This window comes from Misgurnus anguillicaudatus, chromosome 21 (genome assembly GCF_027580225.2).
Source record: "Misgurnus anguillicaudatus chromosome 21, ASM2758022v2, whole genome shotgun sequence".
Taxonomy (NCBI): Eukaryota; Metazoa; Chordata; class Actinopteri; order Cypriniformes; family Cobitidae; genus Misgurnus; species Misgurnus anguillicaudatus.
In genome coordinates this window covers 43,190,985-43,208,444 of record NC_073357.2, presented here as the reverse complement: position 1 = coordinate 43,208,444, position 17,460 = coordinate 43,190,985, and the positions used below count along the sequence as shown (strand labels likewise).

At 37.0% G+C, this 17,460-nt stretch overlaps 1 long non-coding RNA gene across 1 annotated transcript; it reads right to left on the bottom strand.

Annotated features, from left to right (window-relative positions):
- Positions 1 to 4,247: 4,247 nt before the first annotated feature.
- On the bottom strand, positions 4,248 to 12,478 carry LOC141352958 (uncharacterized). Its single transcript, XR_012360014.1, has 4 exons — positions 12,377 to 12,478; positions 12,170 to 12,270; positions 7,918 to 7,948; positions 4,248 to 5,544 (listed from the first exon to the last, which is right to left on the bottom strand). It is a non-coding gene; the product is annotated as an uncharacterized lncRNA (long non-coding RNA).
- Between the last annotated feature and the right edge of the window lie 4,982 nt (positions 12,479 to 17,460).

The window sequence follows — 17,460 nt, the reverse complement described above, 5'->3', positions numbered from 1 at the left end:
TTGATGTAGACAGAGATTCAACATAATTCTCATACTCGTCATAAGTCAAGTTTAATTTATCAAGCAACTGTGTGGTTGTTTCAAAACTCTGAGTTGAGTCATTCAGTAGATCCCACACTTTCTGAAGCTGTGCTTTAGCTTGTAATGTACTAGCCATTTCTCTCTCATCTGTTGCTTCATTTTCTTCACCAGACTCATCTGTAGGAGGAGGCCTGGGATGAGTTATCATGGTCCTGTTCATGGGTGGTTTAGGAAATCCAAATCTGCAGTGCTTGTTGTTTTTTCTACAGGATTTGGAGTGATTACGACTGTGCATCTGTACTTCACTTACAATTTTATGCAGTTCTTGGTCTTTGCTTGGGTCTGGTAGTTTGCATGTGATATATTTGTTAATGAAATTACACACATCTTGGTCTTGATCTTTTTCAAACTCTGGAGCATCTTTTATCCAAAATAAGCAGTGAATATGTGGAGAGCCTCGCTGCTGGAACTCTACTCTGTAAAAAAAATCTATAACCTCACCAATAGGTTGAGCAGGTGACATGATTAGATCTCTCATCAAGCTTTCAACTCGTTTTTCAAACATTCGCATAACTGTGACAGGGTTGCTTCTAAGAATTTCGCATTTTTGTGACCAGTCTAATTCTGAGAAGTTTATAGTTTCACCTTGTTGTGCTTTAATAGCTGTTATGACTTCTGGCCATCTCATTTCAGCAGCACTAAATGTACAGAAAAATGTGGGTGTTCCCAACTGTCTTAGCATAGCAAACAAATCACGCAGAGTTTTTTCCCAGTATGCTGGTGTTCCTCGAAGAGGTTGCATGAAACGTGTTGCCTCTTTCTGATGCACAAGTTTTTCTAACTCTTGTTTATCCTGTAACAGTGAACAGTTTATTCTGCGACCATCACGTGTCATGGGTTTTGCTTTTCTCAACTGGATGGACATACTAGATGTGGCCATGTGCATTTCTGTAACAAACTGGGCAAAAAATATGTAGTTTGTGTCCATTGCACAACGATTATCTACAGAGAATAGTCTTGTGTTGAAGTATCTGCTAGGGGAGAGACCTTTCACTCTGTCAGGCTCATCAAATGTATTCTTACCATCAGGAAACTGCACTGGAAATGCCATAGACTCAAGCTTAGGAATTTTAAAAATGCTAACAGGACTGTTTCTCTCTGCTGGTGCAATGCAAAATATCCCATCATCATAAGACAACAACTGCTGGGCAAGATCTGGGGGTTGAAGGCATGTGTCCAAGACAAGACCTGAGTGTTGTTCTGCACTAGATTCAGAGTTATCATTAGATTCGTTTTCATTGTTCTGTTCTTCAGTGTTCTCACTTTGACTGTTGTTGTCAATGTCCATTGCCTCATCATGTGCACTGCTGTTATTTGTAGACTGTTCAAACTCACTCATCATTTCATCTGCTAAGAGTGATGTATTTATTCTAATGTCTTGATATTCTGAATGCATTTCTCTTAATTTTCCTAAAGCAGATAAAACATTATGCATATTCAGAGTCTGATATTGATAATGACCTTGGTAACAAAGACGTCTTTTTAGTTTCACTGTAAGAAGCTGTGATTCACCTCTTGGTCTAGGTAAACAATTTACTGTTGTTTCCACTTCAGATGCAACAGAAATGACACCACCTTTTATAGCTTTCTGTTGGCCTTTAGGAAGTGTTAAAATTTTAGCAAAAGGAATATACTTTGCAATAACATGTCTTTCTAGAATATTCAAATTGCACAGTTCTGTAGGAATAGGAGTAAACTGCAGCTTATTGCCTACAGCAATGTCTGGCATTACACCTTTCAAAAGTTTTGTATGGCAGCTATGACAGATCCATTCTGTTTTCCTCACACATGGATCAGGGCAATCAGAGCAGATGTGAAAATAGTTACCTCTCAAACATTGTGAAACAAGTATTGGATTATTTTGATAGCTATCACGATCACAACTGCACACTTGATTTGGGAAGAGTGTTCTTTCACAGCATGTGCAGATATATGTAGGTCCCTCTTTTATTACATATCGAAAAGTATGCAAAGCCTTTAAAACCACTGGATTCTGGATTTCAACAGACTGACTGTTTCGGAACACTTCTGTCACCTGTCGCACACAATCAATTTTTTTGTATTTGTACTTTATGACTTGGGCACAGTGTATCTTATGAAGTATTTTGAGGGCGGATATTCTGTCTTTAGTTTTAAATAAATGGTATTCTTTTTGACGGGTCCTGAATACTGGATCATGTTGATAAAGTTGTTTAAATGTTTCCTTTCTTTGCTCATAAAAGGTTGAATCAGTTTTGCAACGGTTTGTATAATGGTCTTTTTGCCTTTGCCTGAAAATTGGGTCTTTTGAATATCTATCAGTGACATACCTTAAATGCTTTTCTTTATAATTCTCACTTTTCCTGTAATTTGTTATGACATATTTCTTTTGTTTCTCTCTGAAATGCTCATTTGTCCTGTAGTTTGTTTTGACATATTTCTTTTGTTTCTCTCTGAAATGCTCATTGTTCCTGTAATTTGTTATGACATATTTCTTTTGTTTCTCCCTGAAATGTGGATTAATACCATAATTGCTGATTATTTTTTTCTTTTTTTTTTCTTTGTATTCCTCATTATTCATATAATTCATGATTCCATAACCCTTTATCTTATTTCTGTATTCTTCATCATTCCTGTATTTCATCATAGCATACCTTTTTTTCTTATTTCTGTATTCCTTATTATTATTGTAATTCATAATAGCATAAACTTTTTTCTTATTTCTGTATTCTTCATATTCTTTATAGTTGTTTTTCAAGGCCTGTTTGTGATCTTCTCTGTAAACTGCATTATTCCAATATTTGTTTTTCATTGTTTGCCTATGTCTTTCCTTGTACTTTTTACTTGTTTTGTAATCATAGATTTTTTTTGTCCGTTCCCGTTCAAAAACATCTTTTTTTGGATCCATTTGTTTTTGCCATTTCAAATATGCCTTACGCCTTCTGGTCTTATTTAGCTTTATTGATTGTTGATTTAAGTCAGATATTTGTAAACATTGGTCATTTGCAGGTGACAATCTGATCTGAATTGAGGAATCTTTTGAAACATCGTAGGAAAATTTATTAGATTGAACATTTTTGTCTTTGTCTATGTGCTTAGTTACAGTAGTTTGAATATCTGTTTTATCTTCATCTGTCATGTTGACTGGCAACTGAACTGGATCTCTGACCTTAACACACTGTTGTGAAAATGCATCAGGTGCACACTGATCAATGCTGGACAGAAATGTATTTTCAGATATTTGAGATGGAACACATGGTTCAGTGTTATTAAGACATTCAATGGAGACATCTGTACATACTGTTGTGCTTATAAATGATACTGGAAGCAGATCAAATTGCTGCTGATCTCCCAAACGGAAACACCCTTGAAACAACAGCAACAGTCTCTCTATCATGTCTTCTAAACATGAAAATGTCAACATTACAGCAGTACCTGTGCCCTCTTCAGTAGGCATACCATCTGGTGTTCTGCAGTGTGAATCAAAATATCCAAACCTCCCGGAACAATCTCTGAACACAGCCAAACAATAGAGTCCGCACAAAAACAGGGCGTGACTTATTTCACTTCTGAGACATTGCAGAGTATTCTCTAAGTTTTCATACCCACACAGTGCAGGTGCATCTCTTAGTAATCCAAACCTCAGGCGATGTTTACGGACGTTGTAGCACTGTGTGTTTGTCTCAATTGTGTCTGGGAGCTCGTCAAAGTGTAACAAACTATTAACAAACCGCCCATTGCTCTCTAGGGATTGTTTTACAGTAGTGTATGCAGCATCACCTCTTTGCAATATGCAGTCTAAATCCAAACTTTGTAACTCATTAAGCTCATTATGCATTGCGAGAAACATTAATGAATTGCAAGTACACTGGCTGCCTCTAGAATAAATGTTGTACCTCGGATCACTTTGAGAGTGGGATGCCACAACAGACAGCACGTATGGGCTCAAGTTATCTGTACCTGTTGCAGAGCTGGTGATGGTGCTGGTGTCTAATGAAGCTTCTAACTTTCTGCGCTGCTTTTGGGCGTCACTTCTCTTTCCTTTCCGTGGCATGATGTTAACACAGTTTTAAACTAAATTTGTTTATAAACAAACAATGTCTGTTTTTGTTTATTTATGCAAACAAATAAACCAATAAAAACTTTTAGTATCTCAAAAGTATCTTTTTTACTAATATAAAGTGCCAATATAATCAATTACACAGTAAGGTAGTGTGATATACAAGGCAACTTTAAGCAGATATAATGCTTAAACACAGATCAATTTTGAAATATTTGACTGATTATGAACTTCCAGCCACAGGTAATGTCTATTATGCAATCAATCACTCAAGCAAGTTGACAGAAAAGTATATGAAAAGGTTGCTTGTATAACTGTAAATACGAATGCTTTAAATCACTATACTAATGTCACACAAATGTAATGTATTAATATATGTTATCACTCCCAACACAGATGAAATAAGATTTAAGGAAAATTTTACTGTTTACTTATCCACTGAAGTTATATATGTGATAAACAGGAATGTATAAACAGAACTAAAGTAATACTTAACAAAGATGTAATAACCCTGGCTAATGCAAAACAGATGTAACAACACAGACTAATGTAATACTAACAGATTAAATATCCCAGACTAATGTAAGACTTAACACAGATGTAACAACACAGACTAATGTAATACTAACAGATTAAATATCCCAGACTAATGTAAGACTTAACACAGATTTAACAACACAGACTAATGTAATACTTAAAACAGATTAAATAACTCAGACTAATGTAAAACAGATGGTAAAACTCAGACTAATGTAATACTGGCACAGGTTTAATAACTCACACTAATGTAATACCCAACACAGGTGTAAAACCCAGACCAATGTAAAACAGATTTTTGAACTCAGACTAATGTAAAACAGATGGTAAAACTCAGACTAATGTAATACTGTCACAGGTTTATTAACTCAGACTAATAAGTAACACGGATGTAATATTTATAACCAATAAACTGTTACCCAAATGTACTTTAACGTGTACTGTACAGTAAGTTTATTTGTATCAAAATGTGGATAACAAGACTACAGAAAGACTATTTAATTGTGTATATATCTTATATAAAATCTATTTACATAAAATATACCTGTATGATAAACAACACCACAAAAATTTAACTAATGTAACGTTGAACAAAAGCTGAGCTTGAATCAGTGGTCCTTCTTGAAGACAACAGGCAGCAAGGTGTACTGGAAGAGATGTTTTGGAGCTCCTTTTCTCTTGTAGTAGTTGTAGTTCACTAACTGGTGTCAATGTTCACTTGGTTTTTGTAGTTGGGGTCACAGGAAGATTTTCAGGCTCACATGAAGGGGGTTTTCAGAATCACAAGAAGCGTTTTTTTCAGAATCACAAGAAGCGTTTTTTCAGAATCACAAGAAGCGTTTTGTACGTTTTCAGCGTTTTTGTACGTTTTCAGCGTTTTTGTACGTCTGGCCATTTTTTTTAAGATGCGTAGGCAAGCAGCAAGATGCATTTGTCAGGTTTGCATTGGTAGATTGCATTGGGGTGCGTTGGGGTTGCAGGCAAGCAAGCAGCAAGCAGAGTAGCAGCATTTTTGGGGGGGGGGGCATGGCCAGTTATTTTATTAGTTGATGAAGTGAATGTACAGAATGGAACAGCGGTAAAGATTTAAGCAAAGTAAAGGTTTGAAATTTAATTTAAAGGTATTGAAAGGACAAGACAAGAACATACAACAAACAGAGAAAAAAAACAAGTTAATAAGATAAACCAGCATACATAATATTAAATAACATTACAATATACACAGTAAATATAAACGAGAACATTAATTATTGTACATGGAGCAGGACATTACTATATTTATCCGTTTTTCTATTTTTTTCTAAATGTGTTATGTATAATAAAAATCACTACTTGTATATTATAATGTAAAATATAAACTTTTTCGTGACAGCTCTAGTTACAGTATCTCACAAAATTGAGTACACCCCTCACATTTCTGCAACCGCCTTAGTATATCTCCTCAAGGGGCAAAAACTAGGGGTGGGACAAAAAAAATCAATTCTTCAATGCATCGCAATGCGGACATGGCAGATTCTAAATCGATTCACAAATGTCAAGAATCGATTCTTAAATGTTCGCTTACAAAATAATAACATGACGTTATCAGAACCAAAATGTGGCACTCAACGGGGGAAGCGGTGCTGCACACGGACAGCTTAAAAGAGTGCGCACTGCACAAGCACCTACAGTGGAACTTACACAAGCAGCAGAGAAAGAAATAAACAAATGCATCTAGGACAGCCCTGTTTCTAAACTGCAAGAAAACAAGATACACTTTGTGATGGTCTTGCTCTGCCTTTTCTCTGTTCAGTGAGTTGCAGGGAGAAACAGCACATTTAATTTACTGACTCATCTGACTTTGCTAATAGCGTTTCCTTAAACCATCCGCTGACTGTTTCGATATAAGAACATGAATTTATTTTCTGTATGAATATCCACATAGCTTGTTATCTAGACGCTAGGTGCGCTGCATTAGATAAATACATTAATACTGCCAAAATCTGTGTATAATGACGATGATTAGACGCTTAACATTATTCAGTTTGTGGGAGTTAATGCCAGTTAACATATAGAATTAATATGTCATGTTTAATTACTATTTTATACTGGCTTTAATGTCTTACAACAGAAACAGAACATATATGTATATAAGAATGACATTATTGATCACTTAGTTGTATTAAAGTACAGTATATGACAGTTCAGAGACTAGTAGCAAAAGCGCAACACTAGTCTGGCTTTGAGATGACATCACAAATATGCTAATTAGTACATCAAGAATCAATTCTGAATCAAACCGGGACCTAAGAATTTATTCTGAATCAATTCATGGGGGTCCAAACGATTCCCACCCCTAAAAAATACTACAAAAATAAAATTTGGATACATTTTAGAATCAATGTGCTACTTGTATAGCAGAATAGATTTACTATCCTCTGAAAATAACTAAACCTACAGGCACTAGTGTCAAAATAGCTGACAACAAAAGCGAGCACACCCTATGTGATAACAAATGTTGTAGTCCTCATGCTGTACATCAGGTGCAGAAGCTGGCTTAAAAACAACAAACCATAAGTGCTGCCAACATTGCACCACAAGTTGCAGAAGGTCAGACCGCCACTGCCCAGACCAAATGCCACACACCACAACAACTCAGTTTGCATGGCCCAACATCACACATGCTAGACACCACATTTATGTTTAAGTTTGTTTAAGACCACAGGATATGGTTCCTGTAATTCATGCTCTTGGTTAGGTTATCTTCAGCAAAAATGTTTGTGGGGTTTCTTGTAAGCCAGCTTCAAAAGAGGCTTCCTTGTGGAATGACGGCCATGAACTGACTTACTGTAGTGTGTGACATATAATTTGAACACTGATAATCTGACCTTCCACTTCCTTCTGTAAAGCAATGTTACCAGCACTCATGTGTGTTTTTTTTTAACTGCTTTAATATAAGCTAACCAAATGTGTAGGGTCAGGTCTAGCAAATAAAAACATGAACATAATGAATAGGCTTTGTATTGTTGAATGATATACATTTATAATTACTTAGAGTGTACTCGCTTTTGGTGCAGCTATATTGACAATAATGGCTGTATGTTCATAGAACAGTTAATCTATACTACTATACAAGTTGCACTTGACTACTCAAAAATATATCCAAATTTCTATAGTACTGTCCCTTGAGAAGATATACTAAAATGGTTGTTGCAATGTGAGGGGTGTAAGATACTTTTGTAAGATACTGTAAATCTGTAATATCTGACAGTGTTACTTACAATAATGAATAGACGTCCAATAGAAAAAGTCCTAAAAAGAAGAACAAAAAGACCAATTTTGGTTTAAAGTTCAGACAAGGTATGATTGAAGTTATACAAAAAAATACAGCGTCATCAAACTATTGCATTTCTGCTATCCCCTAAGTCATACACAGCATTTGCAAGTTAGTCATATCTATTAGGGCTGTGTATCGCAAAAAATTCCAGTCACACAACAGAAAGAATCTCAAATAGATTCAGTGTTAGGAAAGTTACTTTAGAAAATTGTTTGGCAACCATTTTAAATACTTGGTTAAAGTAAAGCATTCTGGGAAATGAAATAATGTTCCATCATGTTCCACAAAATTACAATTACAAAAAAATCAAACTTAATTATATGTTATGTGACTAGAGTTTTTAACATTAATTGCTAGGGAAAAACATTTCCTGTTAATGTAATCTGTACAAGTAGTTCAAACTAATATAATTTATAGAATATATAATGCAATCATTTCTGACATATACTGTAAAGCTTCATTTTTAAATATATATAAATTTCTAATGAATTGCAATTCTGCTTCCTTTAATTCAAATTCGAATTGTAATTCTAGATCCTGTTTTTGACATCAATTCAAATTCAAGAATTTAATTGGAATTCAGGAGTCTTTCTTAATTCAATTCTAAATTATGCACAAGCCTGATTACAACTTTATGGTAATGAGCTATGACGCAGTTTAGCGGCAAAACGCTAGAAACCAATCGGAATATAGCCTAGACGTACTTCGCTGGCTGATTCTGGAGAAACATACGATGTTAACTTTCGTTTTGTGTAGAAATTGATAATCGCTGTTGCTGGGTTTCCTATCATTTATGATATAAAATTATTTTCACATAGGGACCAGTTACAAAAGAATGAGGCTTGGGATAAAATAGCAGTTATAGTTGGTGTCCCCTGTGAGTTTGTGAAGTGCGTGCTGATGATTAATAATATTTTACTGATACTCAAATGGGTCTGTGTCTTGCCAGTAGGACTGCACAGTGTATCGTTTAAGCATCGATATCACAATGTATTAATCCATATAGTAACATCGCAGGTAATCCTTGATTCATGTTTCACAGTAACACAGATTTAACCAATTGCACAGATGCAATAAAATAATAATAGTAATAATAATAGTAAATAATAGTTCTTTTTCCAGACCAAATGTGACCAAAACGATCATAAAAATGCTTTCATTATAAAAGGTTTATAATGTCAATGTATTGTTTTTTGTTTAGTTAACATTTCATGGTGACACAGACTTCAGAGCGGCCAAAGCGTCAACAAGCTTCCCCGTACTTTTTGACAAGCATCCTTGACCAGGCGGTGTGAGCTTCTTTGGAAGCTTAGGTCTGCGGTGGTGTGTACGTACAGTAAGAGAGTGAATAAAATGCCATGCAATAGGTTTATTATAAATTCCTTAAGACACGACATGCAGTCTTTATGTGCAACTCTACTTAAACTGCTGAATGGGTGAGTGATGATGTTAAAGTTAAGATATCTGCTTATAGAGAAAGAAAGCACACACTTAGGAAAGGATGTGCAGTGCAGACGAGTGTGCGTGCAAGACGGAGACAATCGCGGAAAAAAATCCAGCTTATCGTTCTCCACTCCCCACTTAAAGGTGTAGGCCAGGGCTATTCAATTAGTTTTTCGTGGGGGCCAGTTCATGAAAAGCATCAAAAATGAGGGGCCGGACAAATAACAGTGATGTAACGGAGATATACATTTTCCTACATTTAAACATACTAATGTTATATTCTGAAACTACATAAAAACAAAATCAGTGCATTGTACAATAGGCTTTTTCTACAAACATGTATTTTCAGACTGCATTCAACAACATAAGTGCATTGTTAGATGTCTAAGTAGGATTTTCTACATCCAGACATGTTCATATGTTATTAATAAATATTTTAAATTTTGCATAACAACATAAGTGCATTGTAAAATGCCCATGTAAGCTTTATTTTACATTTAAATAGGTAAATAAGATCCATATCACACTCATTGAGAATTTAACTTATTTACTCACTTAAGTACACATAACAAAACAGTTTATAATATGGAACATAATTGTTTTATGCTGTTTTTTGTCAAAGCTAATTATTACAGTAGCCATATTTACACTACAACCGCCATCTTAATAACTGGCAAACATAAGGCTAGCTTCTAATAAGACAGAATATGTTTTTAGATTTCGCAAGAGCAGTAAAATCAGTTGTATGTTTGTCAGCGCGATGCACATACAGTGGTGCAGGTGCTGGGCTGTGAGCGATGGGCGATTAACTCGTTTTAATTGCATTCTTGTGTGAGAACGATGACTCGCATGAGCATTTAGTCTGCTTTGAATTTTGGAGAAACTTTTTGTCTAGTTCACAAAATCGTTTCAACGAGTTTCCTTTATTAAGACATCTAACGTAAATGGCATTGTGGATAAGCAAGTCATTGAGCTGACATATCAGACAACAATTGTCGGAAAAGGCAGCGTTTTTAAGCTGGAAATACAACAAATAAAGTTAAAACAGCCATAGAGACCGGTCTCTTAACTCACCACTGTCAGCTATTGCATCTTGAGACGCGGGCGCGAGCGGGGGAGACCAAAGCGCCAATATAAACACGTGACGCAGCTGCTCGCACCAGTCACGTGACTCGCGCTCTGCAGCTCATGCTGTATGAAACAGACGCACGCGCATCAACTCGTAACTGTACGGCCCGTTCTCTAACTTATTAAATTTATTCTAGAGATGTCTTTTTTACAGACTACATAAAGGGCCGGATCAAATTACCTGGGGGGCCGGGTTTGGCCCGCGGGCCGCCAATTGAATAGCCCTGGTGTAGGCCATTTTAAAGATGGGGTCCATTGACTTTTTATAGTAGGAAAAAAATACTATGGTAAGTCAATGGGCCCCATCTATAAAGTGGACTACTCCTTTAACGTTCTCCACGGGTCACATGCCTGCGTCCCTTCCGTATGACCTCACACTAAATATACCGTAATTCCTCAAATAAAAGCCGTTATTCAAAAAAAACGCCGGGCCTCTGATAGTGGCCTGGGGCGTGATCATCGCAGACAAATAAAGGCCGGGGAAAGAGGAGTGCCGGGGGAAATGAGTGAGAGCTTACTTGTGCCCTGTGTGAATGCTCTGTAAACGCCTCGTCCGTTTGGTGGTACGGGCACGATCCGCGGAGGCTTGCGTTGTGGACCAAAGCGCAAGTATAAACATAGCTTCAATGTATACTTCAAAGCTTTTTAGGCGCAGTGTGAGCACAATCGCGACAGAGCGCGTTTCAAAAGGAGAGACGTCAACTGCGCGAGCATTCACTTTCATCTGCCTTCGTTAAAACCTTTTAATGCGCGCAGCAGGGCTAAGTGAATACCTACGTGCACACGCGACATATCAACTAAACGATATCATAGGCATGTGAGAGGGCTTCATACGACTCTGAATAAAAAACACAGACTTAACATTACGATGGGTTCCAGTGTTAAGAGAGTGCTTTACCTCCTGCTTTGCTCAAAACAAATGCATTCTAATGACAAAAGCTCGCCTGGGCTCAGATTGTTAAAAGTATAGTGTGAGTGCGTGAATGGAGTAGGGAGGGGGGACGATTGCGCTGGGGCATGGTTTGGATAAAGTAAGCGCGGTGTTATCTCCTAAATGCGTTCAAGTTCATCATAATGCACAGCTACCAATAGATGGCAGTAGCTACATTGGATGGGTCTCATTTAATGCTAGTGACAGACATTTCAACAACCTTGAAAAAAATGTACGGTTAAAAATGAATGATCTCTATCCACTAGAACGCCATCACTTTGAATTTAAAGGCTAATCTAAAACAATTATTTATCAAACAGATGGAATTTGAAATAAAGGCCTGTCTCCAATAAAAGCCTGCTTCAAATAAAAGCCTGTTACCTTCGGCAGTTTAGGTAAATAAAGGCCCCGGTCTTTATTTGAGGAATTACCGTATGATCTGTAACACTACCTTCAAAAGTGTGTCAGAATCAATATGGAAGGTACTGTATGAATGCGCGCATCACCAGGAGCTCATGAGCTCAGCACTAATATGCATTACAATAAAATGACAAATAAACAATACAATCCTTGGGTAAAATGACCCTGTTATTGGAATAGAATTGTAAAGCAGTCAGTTATTTACTAAATAATTGTAAATGAACAGGTGTTATTGTGGAATTACTTGATTCAAAATGACATAAAATTGACTTACCTGTGCAATGTGGATGGCTCTTAAAAGAGCCTTTGGGTTCGCTTGAATATATCCACTAAAAAAGTGGGGTTTGTTGTGCAGCACCACAAACTGGATGTTGGCTGATATTTAGGGGAAAAAAATGTAAAACAAGAAATAATCACTTAATATCTATATCAAATATTACAGTCTATATACAGATAATTTATGATTAAAAAAAATACTCACACAGCTGAAGCAATGACCTGTCTGTAGAACAGCAAAAAAGAGAGACACATTACTAACTAAAAATTAAATGCAATTAAAAAAATGACTTGTTACACATGTGTCTAGACTGCACAAACTATGTGAAGGCAAAGTAGTGACAAGGAAAAGCAAGGAAACACAACTTAGCACATTATTAGAATTGCTATAGCAGCACGTAACTTTAAGTTAATGGTATCCAGTATCAGAAGTACATTGTAAACACACGTATATTTTGTTTATAAGACCCAGGGTTCCCCAACACCCTTAAGCAAAACTTTAAGTGTCTCACAAACAGACACAGCTGATCCATCTCGTCACCCCTGCATGTTGGAACCAGTGGATGCTGGCTGGAGCCCTCAATACAACCGTGTAAACAAATGCTAACCCTCATGCTAATAAACGCTAAACTTTATAATGAACGTTAAAACAAGTACATATATACTGTAACTCGTGGTACATCTCTAATTGTGACAAAAACCAGCTCACATTTAAACCACGCGTGCCACGCTGTATTTCGTGTGGAATGAACGTTACTTGCACTATAGTTTATCGTTTAAACTATAGCAAAAACATACAAATATCTAAATAAACAATTGAATTTTGTCTAAAAGAATCATGTGAACTTAATTCAACGTTGTTTTTACAACTTTGATGAATTTATGTCGAAAAACACCCCAAAAAATAACGGAGAGAAAGTCCTGAGGCACTTACCTCTCTCAACCGAAAACCGGATAAAACAAGTTTGGAGGGAGTGGCGTATTACGGCTGCGGCCAAATCTCGCGAGATGTTGAGTTTAAGCGTTAGATTTAGTTAGGATTAAGTTGGAAAAACAGCGATTCTGCTAGACAGCATACAGTCACGACCTAAATCCCGTAAAATGTTGTAAGGTTTGGGTATATGAAAAAAAAACATATTCGGCCGTTTCTCAATCCGAAGGCTGCAGCCTCCGGAGGTCGCATATGCAGGCTGCATATATGATATACTTCATCAAGCTTGGTTTATTTCAGTTAACTGAGGATTACATTCGCAAGTCATAAGCATATTACAACAATACACGATTTACTAAAAATAATAGTCAATTTTATAATTGTTAATATTATGAAATAAGACAGGCTTGATGACGTAGGCAGCCTGCAAATCCGACCTTTGGAGGCTGCAGCCGTCGGAAACGACCTCCGCCTTTATTTTGAATATAGGAAACAGCGCTCAACCGGCGAAACTTCAAGAGATTTTGGCCGTAGCTGTATTCATAGCCACAACCATTGAATCTAGAGCTCATCAGCAAAAGGTTTAGGGATCTTTTGTCTTATTGGTTTTAAAGAATCATTGTCATCTATTAAACAATGGAATACTGAAAAAGTATTAATCAAAATAATGATCACTAGGCAACAGTACTACTACAAATAATATAATAATAATAATTAATAAACGTTTTATTAGCATAAATATATTTACAAAGAAAGGCACAGTGACAATCAATATATTTTTATATAATACAGTTTTGTGTGTGTGTGTGTGTGTGTGTGTGTGTGTGTGTGTGTGTGTGTGTGTGTGTGTGTGTGTGTGTGTGTGTGTGCCTGGTAATTATCACGTTGTGGGGACCAATTGTCCCCATAAAGATAGGAATACCAGTGTTTTTGTGACCTTGTGGGGACATTTTGATGTCCCCATGAGGAAACAAGCTTATAAGTCAAACAGAATGTTGTTTATTGAAAATGTGAAGTAGCAGAAAATTTTCTGTGATGGTTGGGGTTAGGGAATGGGGTAGGTAAGGGGAATAGAATATACAGTTTGTGCAGTATAAAATGCATTACGTCTATGGAATGTCCCCACAAAACATGAAAACCAGAATGTGTGTGTGTGTGTGTGTGTGTGTGTGTGTGTGTGTGTGTGTGTGTGTGTGTGTGTGTGTGTGTGTGTGTGTGTGTGTGTGTGTGTGTGTGTGTGTGTGTGTGCGTGCGTGCGTGCGTGCGTGCGTGTGTGTGCATGTGAGCGTCAAGTTTAATTGATTTTCATTTAAAATAATTATTTTTTTAATAGAAGTGTCACTTTCACTACTTCCTCTCCATGCCCTAGCAACCATTGTTGAGCACCCTAGCAACCAGAATCCAAACAGTTATATTTTTAAATACGAATGTCATAGAGACATGGGGGCTGATTTATGTCACTCAAACTGGCAAGCAGCCTATGGAGTATCATTATTGGGCACTAGTCTGCCAAGCTACTCCCTAGCAACCAAAGACAGTACCCTAGCAACGATCCCATAGACTGCCATTTTAAAATGGCTAGATGGATATCTTTACAGCACAGTGTCATAAGCTGTGTCCCAATTCAAGGGCTGCAACCTTATAAGCATGCAACCTTAAAAGGTGAGTACTCAGTCATTCAAGGTGGCAGCCTCAGAAGTTGCGAAGAGAACTGAAATGAGATGGTCTAACCTTCAGAGGACCCATAATTTGCGTCACCTGCTGCACGTGCCCACCGGGCCTGTCAGCAGGAAACAGCGGAGACGTTTCTGACTTATTAAGTTAAATATGCAATAAGAAAAGACACAGGGGTTGGACTGTTTTACTTGTGGCTTGGAGTATAATCACTAGTGGATGCCAATTTTCTCCCTAGCAACCAAATACAGTACCCTAGAAACAGAATAAACAAGCCTAATATCTCCGCATCAGAACATCGTAGAGAAAAAAAAAAAACATCGTAGAGACACAGGGGTTGGACCGTTTTACTTTTGATTTGACGTGTAATCACTACTGGATGCCAATTTTCTCCCTAGCAACCAAATACAGTACCCTAGCAACGTAATAAATAGAGCCTTATATCTCTGCATCAGAACATCATAGAGACATGGGGGTTGGGTCTTTTAATCATGTTAGCTTCATGCTAGCATCATGTTAAATCATGCTAGATTCAAGTTAAATCATGCTAGCTTCATGCTAAATCAGGATAATTTCATGTTAAATCATGCTAGCGTCATGTTTAATCATGTTAACTTTGTTAAATCAGGATTGCTTCAGACTAAAACATGTTAACAGCCAGGTAGACTACTAAACTAAACTTTTTTCAATTTTCTGTCAATCTGTTTTAAACGTTCAGGCCAGGCTTTGTCAAGCCAACATAAAGTTTGTCTCCAAACTTTTCTATCTAGTTATTATTATTCTTCTTCTGAGACTAAAATTTCTGCGCGTAACTCGTCCGAGAGCTTTCAAGCTACATCCACGAAATTTTCCACGGAAATTCTGACTGGTCTAAAGAAGTGTGCTATATCTTTTTGACGGGATCCGACTTACAGAATTCCTAAAACGGGACATAAAACTTCCGAAAAGTCCCATTTACTTAACATTGCGACAAACTTTGACATGTCATAGCTGGGAGCGAGAAATTTGTAGAAACTTGTGGCTTACCACATTTAAGGAGGCTGACAGGCTGTGTGAGAACATACATCACAATGGGGTGTAAGTTGTACCCCTGGGGTGTAAGAGGACCCCAAAATTTCCCATTGACTTATAATGGGGCAGGAAACATGCCCATATAAGGGAATAAAAGCGTCCCAGATGGAATATATTCGCTTTACAGTGTCATAGAGACATGGGGGTGGGCTCATTTTACTCAGGCATCCAATCAGTCTCTCAGGATCGTCCCATAGCTATTAAGCCACGCCCATAGCAACCGTTTTTGGGCACCCTAGCAACATCTTCCATAGACTGCCATTATAAAATGCCCAGATGGATATCTTTGCATTAGAGTGTCACGGAGACATGGGGGTGGGCTCATTTTTCTCAGGCATCCAATCAATCTCTAAGGATTCTTTTTGAGGTATTAAGCCATGCCCCTAGCAACCAAATATTAGCACCCTAGCAACATAATAAACAAAGCCTTATATCTCTGGATCCGAACATCATAGAGACATGGTGGTTGGGTCTTTTGGTCATGTTAGCCTTATGCTAGCTTCATGCTAAATCATACTAGCTTCATGCTAGTTTCATGCTAGCTTTATGCTAATTTCATATTAAATCTTGCTAACTTCATGATAAATCATGTTAGCATCATGTTAGCTTAATGCTAATTCATATTAGCATCGTGCTAGTTGCATGCTAATTCATGTTAGCTTCGTGCTAGCTTTATGCTAATTCATGTTAACATTGTGCTAGCTTCATGCTAATTCATGTTAGCTTCGTGCTAGCTTCATGCTAATTCATGTTAGCTTCGTGCTAGCTTCATGCTAATTCATGTTAGCATCATGTTAGCTTCATGCTAATTCATGTTAGCTTTATGCTAGCTTCATGCTAATTCATGTTAGCTTTATGCTAGCTTCATGCTAATTCATGTTAGCTTTATGCTAGCTTCATGCTAATTCATGTTAGCTTTATGCTAGCTTCATGCTAATTCATGTTAGCTTCGTGCTAACTTCATGCTAATTAATGTTAGCATTGTGCTAGCTTCATGCTAATTTATGTTAGCTTCATGCTAGCTTCATGCCAATTCATGTTAGCATCATGCTAGCTTCATGATAATTCATGTTAGCATCATGCTAATTCATGTTAGCATCATGCTAATTCATGTTAGCATCATGCTAACTTCATGCTAATTCATGTTAGCATCATGCTAGCTTCATGCTAATTTATGTTAGCATCATGCTAGCTTCATGCTAATTCATGTTAGCATCATGCTAGTTTCATGCTAATTCATGTTAGCATCTTGCTAGCTTCATGCTAATTCATGTTAGCATCTTGCTAGCTTCATGTTAATTTATGTTAGCATCATGCTAGCTTCATGCTAATTCATGTTAGCATCATGCTAGTTTCATGCTAATTCATGTTAGCATCTGGCTAGCTTCATGCTAATTCATGTTAGCATCTTGCTAGCTTCATGCTAATTCATGTTAGCATCTTGCTAGCTTCATGCTAATTCATGTTAGCATCATGCTAGCTTAATGTTAATTCATGCCAGCTTCATGCTAAATCATGTTAACATGCTAACTTTTTGTTAAGTCATGTTTACGGAAAGTTAGACTACTAAACTAAACTTGTTTTAAGTTTCTCTTAAACTGTTTTAAACGTTT